Raw genomic sequence first — 17,500 nt, 5'->3', positions numbered from 1 at the left:
ACATAAAATTAATAATAATAATACCTAATAATATAATATAATAATACATACAATTCTCAATGTATTGGCCTATTATAGGTATGATATAATAGTATATGTATATTATATTGAATAATATAGACTAATATAATAATACATAGTGTATAATATAATATATGTGTATAATATAATATATAATATATGTATAATATAATATGTGTATAATATAATATAATATAATAATATATAGGCCTAATACAGTTGTCAGTACAGTTCTCAACCTCAACAGTGGAACAGTGGGTTGGTGCTTAGATGGGTGGTCCTCACCAGGTACAACATAATAAAACATTGAACAGTAAAATATAACATTTAGAACATTCAAATAAAATAACAAATAGAAAATTTACATGAAACCTTATGAAACCTTGCATGCCCTGACCAGAATCAGTTGGAACCCTGAAATTAAAGAAGAAAACACATTAATAATTATATTGATTACAATTACTTTGTACTGCGCCACATGCGATGAGGGTCTAAGATGGTGATGTCGGAGTTGTGTCAAAATACTTATACTATTATTATTATTATTAATAATACAAAGTATGATTATTTTTTTTATTATACCCATATATACTTATATTATCATTATTTTTATTACACACCTGCCAACCTTGAAGAATTTTTTTGGGTAGCACCTTGAGCCGAAAAAAAAAAAAAAAAATCACGTCGGACTTCATGCATGCAGCCAAAAACGTGGCGATTTTCTAGGCTGATTTGACATGGAACTATATTGTCATTACAGCGTAATAATCAAGGAACACCATGGGCACAGCAGCACAATGATATCATGCAGCACCTGAAAACAGTCCCTACAGGCTAACTTCCAGCAACAAGGTTGAGCTGCAGCAGACGAATCGGTTAGTGACTGGATGAGAGTATAGTTACGCCTGAATGAGAGTATAGTTCCATGTCAAATCAGCCTAGAAAATCGCTACATTTGATTTTTCGTTGGTCTTGTTACACTTTCTAACTTGAGGAGACAAGTTCTAAATAGGAAAATGCGTAGAGGTTGGCAGGTCTGTTATTATTATTAAAGCTATTATCAGAACCTCACCTTCATCTAGTCAAGCAAGTAGAACTCTGTGAAATCCCTAATAAATGAGAGGACACTGGGGTTCATGTATGAAGTTTTCCTCTTCACCACCCTCCCAGTCATCTTGCTGATCTGCTCCTTGGCAGTGCACTTGGATGAGTCAGGATTGATCCTGACTAAAAACCTATGAACAGTATAGGAGTGAGACAATATGTAAATGTTAATGCATAACTGTAAGAGTAATGAGCAAAGTAGAAGCATACATGAAGGCCAGCTGACAGGCATTTCACATCACAACAGGAGTTAGACAAGGCTGTACTGTTTACTTTCTCCATACTATTCCGCTAAGCGGTCAACTGGATCATGCGGCAAGCCACTGACAATAGGTGCCCAATGGACCCTGTTTACACAACTGGACGACCTAGACTTTGCAGATGATATCACATTACTATCCCAAAACCACCAACAAATGCAAGAGAAATTGAGAGAGGCAGACCAGAATGCACCTCAGACAGGTCTCCACATTAGCACACAGAAGACCAAAAGTGCTCAAGGGTAACATCACACTCAAGACCAAACTACAGCTATTCAATTCAAGCATGAGAAAAAACATACTGCTCTACAGATCTGAGATGTGGAAAACAACAAGGAACCTCCTGAACAAGCTACATGTCTTCACCAACCACTGCTTCAAACATATTTTTAACATCAGATGGCCTGAAAAATGGATTGGGCACATATTGCATAAATCAAACTCTGGAACTCCCTCCCCCAACCTCTTTATGACTAAATCAAACTCTGGAACTCCCTCCCCCAACCTCTTCTTTTCTTCAAAACACATCAAAACCTTTTTGTTTAATGATCACTTCTCCTCCACACCCAACACAGCTCTATAGAGCTGGTAAGTCCCGCCCTTCCGCTATCCCCGCTGGACCTCTAGGTTGGAAAATTGTTAATGCAAGTGAATGTGAGAAAATAATTATTTTCTGGTCCCGTTTGAATTTTGCCATGAATGTCAACATATGTTGTTTGTGAATTTTTAATATAAATTTTCGTGTAAAGAATGCTATTTTGCGGGTAGAAGTTTGATGCGGTTAAACTTTGTGTGAGAGCACTTTGTGGACTACAACTTTCCCCTAGACGACAACTAACTAGTTTCCCATAACAACCATCAGTTGGTCGAGATGAATGAACCATACAACTTTACGATTACACTGCATCATAGTGTTAATGTGTTGAGTGAAGCTAGACATGTTTCGATTATTTTTGTTACCATGTGTGTTTATTCCTGCGTTACAAAAACTAGCATATCAGCTAATGTTAGTGATTAGCTCACGTCACAGGCGACATGTAGTCTTTCTCGTTATGTCTTTTCCACAACTGCTAGCCGACGAATCATATAATATACTGTCAAACTCGTAACATGAAAAATTATATTAAAAATTCAGACAACATATGTTCACCTTCATGGCACAATTCAAACGGGACCAGAAAATAATTATTTTCTCACATTCACTTGCATTGACGATTTTTCAATCTAGAGGTCCACTGGGGGTTTAGCGGATGGGCGGGACTTACCAGCTCTATACACATAGCTTGTCTGTTGTATTGTTATTGTTTGTCTGTCTGTTGTTGTTTTCCTTCTCCTCTGTAAAGCGACCATGGGTTTGAGAAAGGCGCTATATAAAATAAACATGTTATTATTATTATTATTTAAGATAATAAATACCTCTGAACAAACTCCAGAGTTGTGCTGGCTTCCACCTGATCCTCTAAATTGAACACATAAAAACAGGCGAAGAGAGTGGCCAAGGCAGAGGTGAAGTCAGCCGAAGGTGGTATTACGACCCTCCCCTCAATTGACAGCATCCATCTCTCTGAAGTCAGGATTGTTTCTCCTTAGTAAAAGAGTCATTACAACAATTATATTTCATAGCAATACATTCTATGCTCCACATAAATGATTTTAAAAACACGGCAGGGAGCATACATATCAGGACCGTCACTTTTGAGAAAAATCAAATTTGAACGGATATCAAATATCAAGCAATGTATTCGAATATATTTGAACATCTACCCCCTATTGTGTAGAACCTAAAGTATTTCCAGACACCACTTTTTAGATGAGTTGGGGACGTACAATGATGGCCAAAAGTATTGGCACCCATGCTAAAGTTGACTGAAAAGAGGAATATAAAATCATCTTTTGGAAATTGATCTTAATTCCTTAAGTGAAAAATGAGGAAATATCTAACCTTTAAGGACACCAATTTTCTTAGTGAATGAATAATGTATCATAAATAAATAAATGTTCTTCCTTAAAATACAGGGGTCATAAGTATTCCCACCCCTATGTTAAATTCCCATAGAGACAGGCAGATTTTTATTTTTAAAGGCCAGTTATTTCATAGATCCAGAATACTGTGCATCCTGATAAAGTTACCTTGGCCTTTGGAATTAAAATAGCCCCACATCATCACATACCCTTCACCATACCTAGAGATTGGCATGGGGTTATTTCAGTTAGCCTATTAGCTGAAACCAGCTAATTTAACCAGCTAACCATGCTATTTTAATTCCAAAGGCCAAGGTAACTTTATCAGGATTATCAGGAAAATTGGTGTCCTTAAAGGTTAGATATTTCCTCATTTTTCACTTAAGGCATTAAGATCAATTTCCAAAAGATGATTTTATATTCCTCTTTTCAGTCAACTTTAGCATGGGTGCCAATACTTTTGGCCATCACTGTAATTGTCTACTCAGGGGGTCGTTTATAGAAGTTAGCAACGACATTGCTCAACCACCATGGTACGACGCAACTTGCAACCAAACAACGACACTGTTACACCTGTTTCCAGAAAGCATCGTACCTGTGTCGCAAATCGTTACCTCCGACGTTCGAACACTGTAGTTCCAACAACGTTGTTGATGATGCAGCGATAGATATCATTGGTGAAAACAGTGGCAACGTGTAATACCCCACCCCCTAGAAATTCGCTGCCACAGCCTATGTTGACATTTTTCTAATTTAAACAGAGTGATTAATGCTGGCATTGCCATTGTCATCTGCAAAAACCTAAACCTATTGCAACTATATAAAACATTTTACTGAAGCCGACCAATATGTGCCATTATTTGTGTTAAATATCTATGTTGGAAAAATATATAGCTGGATGAATGTCTGGGTATCGCAAATATTATCAATTGTCTCGTCTTGTGACTTAACTGCAGCGCGTCAGTGCACTACGCGCTCGGCCGGAGTTTGCATCCTATATCTTCTTTTCACCTCTGAGTAAGAGTAGGCCTACGAGACACAACAATAGGTTTTGACCATATATATTTATGTATATAGTAACTCTACATCGAGAGACCATAGGTACAAGACATCAGTCAAAAACAATTGAATCTACGTGTCACACTAGTTCATCTGCAGGTAGCGAGAAGCAAATCTCAAATTATAAAAAAATCGAACATACAACGCTGGGATAACAAGTCACCTGCTTTAGCCACTACACAATTTATCACTGTACTGATTTTAAGAGTCTGTGAAGATTATAATACTAGCTTATCAAAAAAGCAAGCCAATACTCAAATTAACATAAATAGCAAGAATGAGCCAAGTAGGGGAGTCAGTGTCTTAATCAAAATTAAGCTACAGGATATGGATAGGGATAGGGAGTCATTATCTCTACAGCAAAAAGCCTGCTACATAAAAAAAAAAAAATGTCAGCCATTTATTAGTAATGATTTACACTGTTGATTTGCTATCTATTTCCCTGATCATTTAGGACATACACTATGTGTTCCTTTTGTGTGTTCATGTCCTTGTGATTTTTGTGTGTTCATGTCCTTGTGATGTGTGTGTCTTTGTCAGCTAAGAAAAAAAACAAAAAAACATCAACAAAAAGAAACAAAATACTAACATTGTCTCTTGTCTTGTCTCGTTATCTCACTCCTGATCTTTGCCTTGCCGTGGCAAATGAGCTTTTGAACTAAACAGGTCTTGTCTACTTGTGTTTGTGTGTCATCTGAATAATATATATGTGCCCCATACATGGAATCAGAGTGCCTACTGTAGTAAATGGAAAATCTCTACAGCAAAAGGCCAGTCTACCGCTACATGCATTTGGTTTGTTTCTGCCATTTATTAGTAATGATTTACACAGTTTGTTCACTACTTACTATTTACCTGAGCATTCAGTATTGTGCAATATAGCATACAGAAGGTGAGGGACATTTTGGGGGAAAGAAGTGGTGCATTTTATCATTCAAACATCGACTTTTCATGAAAATTCTATAATCCAAGATGGCCGCCACCATATGACGTCATAATATGCAAATTAGATATAAACATTTAATCTCTACATAAACTTTGGGTCATCCTTAATATTTCTCTAATTTACAGAAAGTCTCTATCTCATTACTTTTAAGATATAGCCTTTTGAAATGAAGATGTCAAAATTGATCGTTTCGAAAAAAAAACCTCTGGCGCCTAAAGGGTTAAGTTGGACTACCTTTTCAATAAACCGTCAAATGCATCATTGGATCTCAGCGGATATTTTGTTTGGTACAGCGCATCAGACAATCAGCTACACCCATACCTTAGCCTCTCAGCGACTGCTTGGCTTTTTGGATACAAGTCGCTACACCCGCTACTGGATGAGATGGCAAACAATAAAATAAAAAACTAACTAAACATAGACTGTAAAAATGCTACACATTGCACTAAAAACCAAATCGTTTTTTTTTATAGTTCGAATATGTATATTTCACGTCATGTTCGAATGCATATTTGAATATTGAATAAAAAGTGACAGCCCTAATACATATCTTCCAAACAGTGTATTAGCAGTAACTGGGTTGGTGATAGATAAACAAAATGTGACACATGCATAGTGAGCAATCTGAAATAGCAATAACGACATAAGAGATGGCTACAAAGGATGAGAGTATTCCACATAACTAAAGTTTTTGAAGTGACTGTGCTGTCCCTGTGTTACAAGCTGGAAATCCTGATTGGTGCACACAAACTGAATTCACTAGTGTTTCCGGACTAGACTTTCTTTGGTCTCTATATTCAAAGGATTTGTTAACATTGAATGAAACTTACCGAGCATGATGATCCTTGGAGTGATGGGGAGAGAAAGCTGGGCCTCTGCGTCCGCAGGAGTGGTAGTCACCTATGAATACCAGCAAAGATAAGAGTTACTTGGAACAAGCTAGATGGTATATCACCTCTAGGATAGAGAAAGCTTTTTGAAACTCTAAGGAAGCAATGGGCCATATTTTTTTTTTTGTTGCTTCGATGGTTTGTGCATGTTTACACCCCTTGGAAATAAAATAAAAAATAAGAAATACCATATTTTCCCGACTATAATTCGCTCGAGTATAAGTCATCAGTAGAAGGTGGGGACATTTGGGCAATTCTACGCAAAACTGTCACGTCCATAACGCCAACTAAATAACATGTCAATGTGTTGGCGTTATGGATGTGACAGTTTTGCGCAGAATTGCCCATTTATTTCCATTCCAATAACTTCACATATTACATTTCTGTTTGCACTTGTAGGCTAGGCTGCTTTAATTTCACTCTAAGCAGGGGAAATTATTCTCTTGCAATAAATGGTTATGGTAATGTGATTTGGCAGACACTTTTATCCAAAGTTACAAACAAATACAAAAGAATATAATACTATATTATATAATATAAATGTAACAATAAATTGTTGAAAACTCTTAAATAAAAGATTGAAGTAATTAAGAAGCTTACATCAGCAAGGAGAAAAAGTGACTCCTCTTGTTCTTTGAAGTGTGCCAACATCACAAGCATCGCTGCTAGGCCATCAGTTCCTTCTCGGTCCTTCTTTAGGGCTTCCTTCAGAGCAGCTCTTACTTCCTTCCTCCACTTTGTAATCTGACTACTGAAGAAATCCAGGATTCTTTTACCCTTTTTGTCCAAATCTTCATTCAGTCTTGTGTATAGTTCAACATTGGTAAGAGTGGTGAAGTGTGACAATAAAAACTTCTGTGAAAAGAGAAAGGGCCACTCTTTACCCACATCCAGAATGCTTGGGGAAGGATTAGCGTTGATGTATTCTCACTGTTTGGCATAAGTAATTGCCATTAGGTCTTCTACCCTTCCTCTCTCAGCGCCTTTGAGTCCCTCTTGGCTGAATATATCCAACATCTCAAGCTTCTTTTCCTCTAATGATGCTGATGTTTCCCCATCTGGATAGTCCTCTGGCTGCCAACGAACACACCCATAACTGTCGACTCTTGCACATGTAGCTACTGCTGGTTGGTCATCATCACCATCCCCATCATCTCTCTGGGTGCGTTTGTGCTTCCTCAGACGGGAAAGAGTGTTGCTTCGATTCACATATTCTACTCTGATCTTGAGCTGATTTATAACACCGAAATACCCACATCCAATTAGCTCCCCTTCTTCGTTTTTGTCTAAAAAGCTATTTGGATATTTTTCAGTTATAGCTTTAGCCACTACCATGCACTCTCTGCGAGTAGGGTTCAAAGAATGCTCTCTCATCGCATCAACAATGACTCTTATCAAGTGTCTGCGGTCATCTGGAGCTGGCCTCTCACCAGCATCTACTGCTCTTCTAAGAGTCGCCCTCACTTTGTTCCATGGCACCTCAAAACTGTTCACCCATGCAGAGATGGGACTGATGGGTGATATGGGGCATGTGCTGGAAGAGGCAACTGACAGTGGCTCAGGCGATGAAGGGCTCAGCTGGGGATTGGTAGGACCTGCATTACACACATATGAGAGAATGCGCAGCATAGTCAGGTAAAAATAAGGTTTGTAAGTAGCCTAATGGTAGGCTATTTTTTAGTAGTCTAATGGTAAAATTATTTGTTAGTAGCCTAATGGTAAATGCTGCAGGTGTAGAAATCTACATAAAACAGATATCTACTTTGATGTCAGGGCTAGATTACAGCATGAAACTTCTGCATATTAACTCATTGAGTGCCATGCATTGAGTGCCAAAAACCTAATATTACGTTTTTAGCTTTTTTTTTTAAATTACGAAAGTAGACACTCTAACACACCTTATATGTGATTTTGGGAACTCTGTGATGAATGGAAATGAAATATATGATGATCGTGAAACTCATGAAACGCACAATCTGGACATTTTATCTGGACATTTTATCATATTTTTCGGTTGCCGCTTTGGGTCGAATCAGTGACGATGCACGCCAGGTCAAAACCAGGCCATTTTCGTGGGTCTATCACTAGGTGGCAGTCTCGCCAGGTCTCGCTGATCACTTCCCGGAATGTTTACAGAAGTAAGTAACAGGCAACACTTCATATTTCATGAAAGACGTTATATGTCTATTTCTAGAAATGATTTTGATGAAAACTAGCCACTGTTTAGCTTGGGATTTCTCAGGAACAGAGGCGTGTAGAAATACACGGTTTGCACCCACCGAGAGCTTAAAGTCTCACCTTTTAATCGAGCTATTCTACGTGTTCATAGAAAAAAAATCATCAACAATGGTCTAGATTGCTGGCACTCTAGGACAAAGCTCCCGAAAACAGTTTGGCATTCAATGAGTTAATAAATTAAATTGCTTTCCCTCTTCTCCCTCTCAGCACTTCACAACATAGTATGGACAGCTTTGTTCGCCCAGTTAAGTCATGCACAAGAGGCTGCAATTTTACAGAGAGCATTTTGAACATTATTTTATTGTTGGCACTGACACTTATAAAATTGTAATAAATGGGCTTAGTTTTGGAGCCAAATGTTTAAGTTAGAATAAATACCTCTGTGCCAATTGATCATTTTCATTATGCATTATTTGTTTTGGTTGTCTAAAAATGCAAAAAAAAAAAAAAAATCTGATTAATTGATCGATAAAGTGCTAGATTAATCGATTACAAAAAGAATCGATAGCTGCAGCCCCAGTTTACAATAGTATCAGTACTTCAGTGTTTCCTACATAATTGAAATCCATTTGTGGTGGTTGGTTTGCAAAATTAACTTGAATACAACAGTTTTTAACAAATTAGCACAGCATGGTTATGATGCTAACCAGATTTAAGCACAATTTAGTACAACCTGGAACATCATTGTGTGGTGGTCAATGTTGATATTGTGGGGGCCGCCACAAATAAGTCAATGTATGGGAAACACGGTACTTAAAACATTGCTTAAGTTTGACTCCAAGAAAGGCCCCATTTTCAAAATGACGGCCGTCAGGTCATTTTAGGTGGGTCATTATAGGGTTAAACCTCAACAAAATTGATACAAAAGTTTTTTTTTAATGGATTCTGGTACAATTGGACATACTACATAACTAGGGCTGGGATAAACGATTATTTTTTAAACGATTAATCTAGCGATTATTTTTTCGATGCATCGATTAATCTAACGATTCATTTTTTCAGTCCGATTCGATTTCGATTCGATTATCTCTTCATTAATTGACTAATAGCAATTTATACATGTTGATTTATATATCTGAATGAAAAAAAACATGAATTCCTTAGCATTGCAATATATGTTTATTGCTCTTAAAATTCCAAAATAAAAGACTATACAAGTTGATGTATGGATGCAATTCATAACGTAGATAGATAGATAGATAGATAGATAGATACTTTATTGATCCCCAGGGGAAATTCAAGAACTATCAAATAACAGTTTGTACTTCTCCTTGGGACAAGCACTTTTGAGTCTTGGAAAAATGTTTTTCCATTTACATCGGGATTTTGCAAACATTCAGTGTCAGAGTCAATAAAATGAGCCCTGAGTAACGAAATTGACAAGCAGCTGTAAGTAAGCATGCTAAACTCAACATCTAAACAGTATTCTAACGTTAGCTTTGAGATACTGCTTGATTGCATAACTTAACTAAGTTTAGTCTCCTCAATGTACTGTTGTGAGACCTTAGCAGAGTTAACTTGACTGCAGCAATTTTGAACAAATTTGCACAGCATGGTCATGATGCTAAGCGGATTTAATAGCAATTTATCCAGCCGTGTTCTATGCAATGCTTCTATGTGGCAACAACAATCCTTCAACAATCGTGAATATTTTGTGTTAAATGCACATGCAGAGGAGGGGCAGCGGGCTCGTTACGAGAGAGAGCGGGCGGGGCAGGGAAAGGCTGCGTGCATAAAAAGTGCAGCTCAAAGGATTTTATCTTATCTTTAATTTAAATAATACAACATAGAACATCAATGTGTGACGACTGGTTTTGTGGCGCCCCACCACAGATTAGTCAACGTATGGGAAACGCTGAAGGTGTAAAATTCTAAATATTTGGCAGCACGCGTTTTGGGTCTGACAAATTGACGTGCATATTTTGCGTCAACGTATTTTTTGCGTTGACGTTGTCCCAGCCCTATACATAACATAGTAAAAATTCCATTAAACAATACATTTATTAAAACTGTCTGGTACTGTAAAATTAGTCAAAACAGGGCTGCCACGTGAAGGCTCAGTACCGCTAACTTTTTTTTTTTTTTTTTTTTTTTTTTTTATTTATACATGTTTTTCTATTTTCTTCAGTTATTTAAAGGGCTTCCTGCCCATCTTGAAAATTGCGCCTTTCTAATGGTCAAATTTTGGTAAATGTTTAGTTAGAAAAAACGTTTTTTTTGTTATTTAATATGTTCTGACATTATGAAGTCATAAATCTGTGAACTTTGAAATCAGAGAATTTGGACTTATTTACAAAATTATGATTAAATGATTGCTGATTAGTTATTAATTGCAGCTCAACTAATATGGTAATTAAAACAACTGCATTTTTATATATACATGTTTTTCTATTTTCTTCAGTTATTTAAAGGGCTTCATGCCCATGTTGAAAATTGCGCCTTTCTAATGGTCAAATTTTGGTAAATGTTTAGTTAGAAAAAAACTAAAGTTTCTAACTTTTTGTTAGGAAAAAAAATATATAGCAGGAAAAGAGTTTAATGTGCTCTGACATTATGAAGTCATAAATCTAATAAGCTACAAATTTGAGAATTTGGATTTATTTACAAAATTATGATTGAATGATTGCTGATTAGTTATTAATTGTTGCAGCTCAACTAATATGTTAATTAAAACAACTGTAATCTCACCTCCTTTCAAGGAATGAATAATCTTTCTGCACTGAATAGGTGTGAGCAGATGTTTGATGTCATCTTCTTGGATGAACTGCAGATCTCCTGGTCCTTCAACACCTACTTTCAACAACTCATTGACCAAAGTTTCAAGTTTCACTTGATCTAGCTGTGGTAGCACAGTCTGTAATGCCTTCTCAATGGAGTCCATTACTCATTCTTCTGAAACACAGAATGATGCAGAGCAACAAGATTAAGACCAAATTGATTATATACAGAAAGAGGGTAATAATCTGCAAGTGTATCTACATTAAAACACTGATACTGTGCTTCTGTGTTGCTTTGTAAGCAATAAACACCAAGATCCACAACAGGCACAGACTGATACTGCTGGACAACAAAATGCACGTTTGACTCATGTATCAGTATCAACAGTATTTTCCCAAGAAGATACCCTGTGTCATTTTGGTCCACTACAACAGTCATGTCTCTTTTGTACAGAGTGCCTTTGAAAGTGACAGAGGGTGTTTCAATAGTGTGTTCAGGACAGAGACCCATGAGGCTGACAGCTCTCTGAATGCCAATCTGGTACAGTTGGACATTAAATTTACTTGGTTGGCCCATTTGCAGAGTTGGAGGAAATAAGCTACCAGCATGTAAATATGCTTGTAGCAACTGGTGTCTTTCTGCTAAGGTACTGCAGAGGTTTTTAAAGTTATGCAGTTTCCTTGGAATAGGAGTCAATAGGAGTGCTTGCTTTCAAAGCGCAATGTCCACAACCTAATGAGGGGACCAAACTGAAGAATGAGTTCTGGGTAATGGACAAGATAGTGGTGCTTGGGTTTTAGTTTATTTTCTGGGAATGTGACAGTTCTTAGCTGGATGTATTCCTCAATGAGAATCTTCAGGTATGCTACTTGGTTGGTATGGATCTTGGGTGCACATATCAAATCCACAATTTCTCTGAGCTTTAAACACAACTGCCACACCTCGTCATCAAGTGGATTTTTGATTCTGTCTCCAACCAGAATAAGAAAGAGACGTAAGAAGCACCAGTTTTGAGCAGCATGCCCTCCCAGCTTCTCCCCATTAGGTTTGACCTCACATGGCTTGTTATTTGCATCACTGCCTAGGTATGTGAACTGTGATATAGTCCGATTCAGTTGACCATAGGTGAAGTGTTTGCCCACTCTCACTAAGTGCTTAATGTACATAGCAAGGTCAACTGAAACAACCCCTTCAAACAGGTCATGACCCAGGCATGGAGGGAGTCCTGGCTGGCAAACATGATAATATTTCAAATGATTGAAAACTGAGTCAGACTTTATTCCACTGTTCATTTCCTGGTTTAGGGCTACCTGTGCCACACACTGGTTGTAACTCTCTATGGTTCTTTTAGGACCAGATTTGGTGGGATCTGTATGAAAAGACACTCTGTCTATGATACAGTACCGGCAAAAATGTGTGGTTTTACTGAAGTTTTCAGTAAACCCGCCAATACAGTGTGACCCCAGATTATCTCCAGTAATGGCAATCACAGAGCCTTTTACATTCTCATCACCATTTTCAATTCCAGTTTCCTCCATTTTTTTTAAGTCACTGACTAAAGTGGAGAACAGTTTTTCTTGTCCAAAAAATTTGAAATCCTCCTCTCTGCACAACATAACAAGCTGCATCGGATCAATGGAAGACCTGTTGTGTGGTGCAATCTCTGCAAGTGTCATGTACATAGCCAGTATTTTGTGTTTTTTTCTGCCTGAGCCCAGTGGATTCGCAACTTCGAAAGAATCCTGATACAAGATGACAGACAATGAAGAGGGAGAATCTCGTAAAAGTATATTCTCTTTAATGTTTCTACCATCTCTCACATCTTCCAGAACATCAGGAGTTGTTTCTGTGTTAGCTTTAGCTTGGGCATACTGCTCTTTAACAGAGTTCTGAGTGAGGAGTGATTTTATTGTATCCTTGATGGGCACATACTGATAGAACCTCTCTTTGCCTTTAGCATCAATGCCCAAATAAGTTTTGACTGGCTGAACATAGCTAAATCTGCTCTTAAAGAAGGTTTTACGGGTTTGATCAGTTCTAAAAACTCCTTCGTTGCATATTTTCAAAAGGTTATCTTTTGAGAAATCATCCAGAAGCCTTTTGATATCGCTTTCAGAAACATTCAGCTTTGTTAACTGTTCATGCATCCTAGACAAAAGATGAGTCAAACCAGTATTGTGCACCTCTTGTATCTCCTCTATAAGGATCTGAATTGTACTGGCTGGTAACAGCATTTTAGCCTGCATTCGAAGATAAAACAGGGCCAGATTGTTCATAAATTCATCTATGTTCACTTCATCATTTCTGTCATCTGTCATCATTCCGCCATCATTACCATCCTCTAGGGACTCAAACGTGTGATCTAGTTCTAGACGTATGCATGCAGGCACTGATGTTAGCACTGGTAGAACTTTGGCTAATACATGGCGAACTCAAAGTCAAAGTCAAAGTCAAAGTCAGCTTTATTGTCAATTTCTTCACATGTTCCAGACATACAAAGAGATCGAAATTACGTTTCTCACTATCCCACGGTGAAGACAAGACATATTTTACCAATTTAAGTCCACAGACAAACATAACATTCAAGTAAACAAAAAAGTAAGTAAATAAGTAAATAAGAGGGCACATATAATAATGAAAAAATAAGAGCAGCAAAATTTGGTTGAAATTGTGCATAGACAGTCAATAAAATACTAGTGCAAAGTCAGGCCAATAAAAGGCTTGGGTAGTTCTGTTTGACCTAAGTAATAAAAAAAGTGGCATAGTGGTGCAAGTTATGTAAGAGCAGCAGAAGTGTTGTGTTTTCAGGACAACAACACCAAGTTGTAAAGTGTACAAGTGTGCAAGTGTTCAAGTGTGCAAGTGGAGTAGTGCAGGCGGCCATTGTGGGTTCAATGTCAGGATGTTATGTAGCTGAGGGGTGGAGGGAGAGGAGGGAGAGAGTTCAGCATCCTTACAGCTTGGTGTATGAAGCTGTTGGTGAGTCTGGTAGTCGGGGGGCGCAGGCTTCTGTACCTCTTCCCAGAGGGCAGTAGATCAAACAGATTGTGGCGGGGTGACTTGCATCACTCACAATTTTGGTAAGCCTACTGGGTGAGGTGGGTGGTGTAAATGTCCTTCAGGGAGGGAGTGAAGCACCAATAATCCTTCCAGCTGTGTTCACTGGCGCGCTGCAGGGCTTTCCTGTTGTATTCAGTGCAGCTTCCCCACACAGCGATACAGCTGGAGAGGATATCTCGATGGTGCCCTCGGTAGAATGTGGTCATGATGGCTGGTGGAGCACTTGCTCGCCTGAGTTTCGCGAGGAAGTACAGGCGGCTGAGCTCTCTTAGCCAGTGATGCAGTGTTGGTGGTCCAGGAGAGGTCTTCACTGATGTGCACCCCCAGGAATTTGGTGCTGCTCGCTCTCTCCACCACAGCACCGTCGATGGTCAGTGGCAGGTGTTGGGTGTGACCTCTCGGAAGTCAACAACAATCTCTTTGGTCTTGCTGGCGTTCAGCAGGAGGTTGTTGTCCCTGCACCACGTGGTCAGATGGTCGACCTCCAACCTGTATTGAGTCTAAATTAAGCCCTTGGTGATGAGACCCACCAGAGTTGTGTCGTCAGCAAATTTCACTATGTGATTGTTGCTGTAGGTTGCAGTGCAGTCATGGGTCCAGCAGGGTGAAGAGCAGCGGACTGAGCACGCAGCCTTGGGGCCCCTGTGCTCAGTGTGATGCTGCTTGAGGTATTGTTGCCAACCGCATTACTACTTGGGGCCTCTGACAGAGGAAGTCCAGTAGCCAGTTGCAGAGGTAGGTACTGAGTCCCAGTTTGTCAAGTTTGCAGATGAGTTGTTGTGGTATTATGGTGTTGAATGCAGAACTGAAGTCTATAAACAGCAATCTCACATATGAGTCTCTTTTTTCCAGGTGGGTGAGGGCTGGGTGGAGGGCAGAGCAGATTGCATCCTCTGTAGACCGGCAGCAACCGGTATGCAAACTGGAAGGGGTCCAGGGTTGGGGGAGAATGGCTTTGATATGTGACATGACAAAGCCGCTCAAAGCACTTCATGATGATGGGTGTCAGTGCCACAGGGCGGTAGTCATTGAAGCAGGATGGAGCAGTTTTCTTGGCACAGGTATGATGGTGGCAGCTTTGAAACATGATGGGACGATGGCTTTGCTTCAGGGGAAGTGTTAAAGATGTCTGTGAAGACATCCTTAAGCCCCCCTGCGCAGTCCTTCAGCGCCGCGACCTGGGATGTTGTCTGGACCTGTTGCCTTTACGGGTGTTGATAGCAGCAAGTGTCCTCTTCACGCTGTCGGCAGAGAGGCACAGGGGCTGCTCATGTAGAGGGGATGGGTCTTCTGTGGGCAGGTGCTGTTTTGTGCTTCAAAGCGAGCAAAAAGCGGTTCAGGTTGTTGAGCAGAGGGATGTTGCTCTCACAGCTCTGTGGCGGGCTTGTAGTCCGTGAGGGCCTGAATGCCCTGCCATAGGCTTTGTGCGTTCCTGCTGTCTTTGAAGTGAGTGGTTATCTTGTGAGTGTATTCCTTTTTGCTTCCTTGATGCCCACGGGACAGGTTGGCTCTCGCTGTTTTCATGCCAGCTTCATCCCCAGCTCTGTAGGCTTTGTCTCTGGCCCTCAGCAGCCTGAGGACATCCCCTGTCAGCCATGGCTTCCAGTTAGCCAGTGATGATGTCTTTTGTGTGGGTCACATCATCGATGCACTTGGTGATGTAAGAGGTTACAGTGTCTGTATACTCCTCTATGTCTGTCCGGTTGTTGTAAGTGGCTGCCTGCTTAAACATTTCCCAGTCTGTTGTGTCAAAGCAGTCTTGAAGAGCATCGGAGGCTCCCTCAGGCCACACTTTTACCTGCTTACGAACCGGTTTGTTGGCTTTTACCCTGTGTCTGTATGCGGGCATTAGCATAACAGTGATATGGTCTGAAAGTGCAATGTGGGGGGGGGGGTGGCTTTGTATGCTCCTTTGTGTGTAGTGTAGACCAGGTCCAGGATGTTATCTCCTCTTGTTGGAAAATCAACATGCTGGTGTAGCTTTGGAAGTACAGTTTTGAGATCAGCATGGTTAAAATCTCCAGTGAAGATGGTGAAACCGTCTGGGTGTGCCGTCTGTTGTTCACTGACAGCCTGGTACAGTTCACTAAGAGCAGCGTTCTTATCGCTGTTGTTGTTGGTAGGCGGGATGTATACTGCGACTAGCAGAATCGCAATGTAATTTCCCTTGGCGGGTAAAAAGGACGGACTTTATGATCATAAACTCTGCCAGTGGTGAGCAGTGTTTGCATACTACTACAGTGTCCGGCACCATTCGTCCACGGATGTAAACACAGATTCCTCCTCCTCGTGATTTACCTCCCTTTACAATGGCCCTGTCTGCTCGATGGCATGCTAGCTGCTCAGTTGTACAGCAGAGTCCGAATGTTGTCATTTAACCAAGTCTCAGTGAAGACGAGCACACAGCAGTTACTTACTGTCCGGTTCGTTGATCTCAGCAGTTGTATGTGATCCATTTTGTTGTCCAGTGATCGTACATTTGCCAGGAGAATGGATGGTATGGCTGGGCGAGTTGGGCTGGCAGCTAGCCTGGCCCGACGCCTCAGCGCTTGCCCCTCTTCTGCTTCCTCGCACACGCTTCGGACGCTTTCTTTCGGGGAGGAGTAGCAGGCGAGTCCGGTGTTGTTGCAGGCGGAGTAGTCCGAGTTCCTTTAGCGTCTCTGTTGCAAAGTCCAGAACGCTGCAAAACTTGCTTTTGCAGATGTCAATTAAAACTGCCTGCTGTAATTTTTGTTGTAATGCGGCGTAGTAAGAGGAGGCGGACACGTAAAACTTTCGGACAAACACTTTTAAAGCGAACAAAACACCGTGCGGTTGGGACAGAGAGAGGTCGCTGCGTGTGTACGCGCCGCCATCTTGGATCCTCCCACTTGAACTAATCTTGTGTTTCCGACTCAAGTGTGAGGCTAATGATGAGCGGACACGAAAATGTTTTACACAGTTAACATAAGGGCATGATACTTTTGTGCCATCTTTAATGTGCCTATGGAGATGTTCACGTAAGCTTAAAAATTTTCTGACACAAAACTACAGCCATTAACATTGCAAGCTCCATCAACTCCATTGATTTGCCTTACACGTCTAGAGCTAGCTCTCTTGTGAAAACGGTACATGTGGCTTTGAACGGCGCTACGTGTCACAAAAGTGGCAAAGCATTCTGCTACACCACATGGAAATCTATAGTTAGCTAAATTCACATGCCGGACAAATATAGAAATGGAAGCGGTGGTGAAGCTGCAGTG

General features: G+C 40.0%; 1 protein-coding gene and 1 long non-coding RNA gene across 3 annotated transcripts in view; one reads left to right on the top strand and one right to left on the bottom strand.

The window, feature by feature from the left end:
* LOC125284791 (retinoic acid receptor alpha-A-like) overlaps positions 1 to 17,500 on the top strand; it is a 197,434-nt gene that overhangs the window by 121,785 nt on the left and 58,149 nt on the right. The gene's annotated exons all lie outside the window — the stretch shown is intronic.
* Positions 330 to 1,115, bottom strand: LOC125284798. Its single transcript, XR_007191939.1, has 3 exons — positions 1,094 to 1,115; positions 642 to 674; positions 330 to 435 (listed from the first exon to the last, which is right to left on the bottom strand). It is a non-coding gene; the product is annotated as an uncharacterized LOC125284798 (long non-coding RNA).

Source organism: Alosa alosa, chromosome 20, assembly GCF_017589495.1.
Source record: "Alosa alosa isolate M-15738 ecotype Scorff River chromosome 20, AALO_Geno_1.1, whole genome shotgun sequence".
In the NCBI taxonomy this organism is placed as follows: Eukaryota; Metazoa; Chordata; class Actinopteri; order Clupeiformes; family Clupeidae; genus Alosa; species Alosa alosa.
The sequence above is the reverse complement of the archived record's forward strand: the minus strand, read 5'-3'. Positions and strand labels throughout refer to the sequence as shown.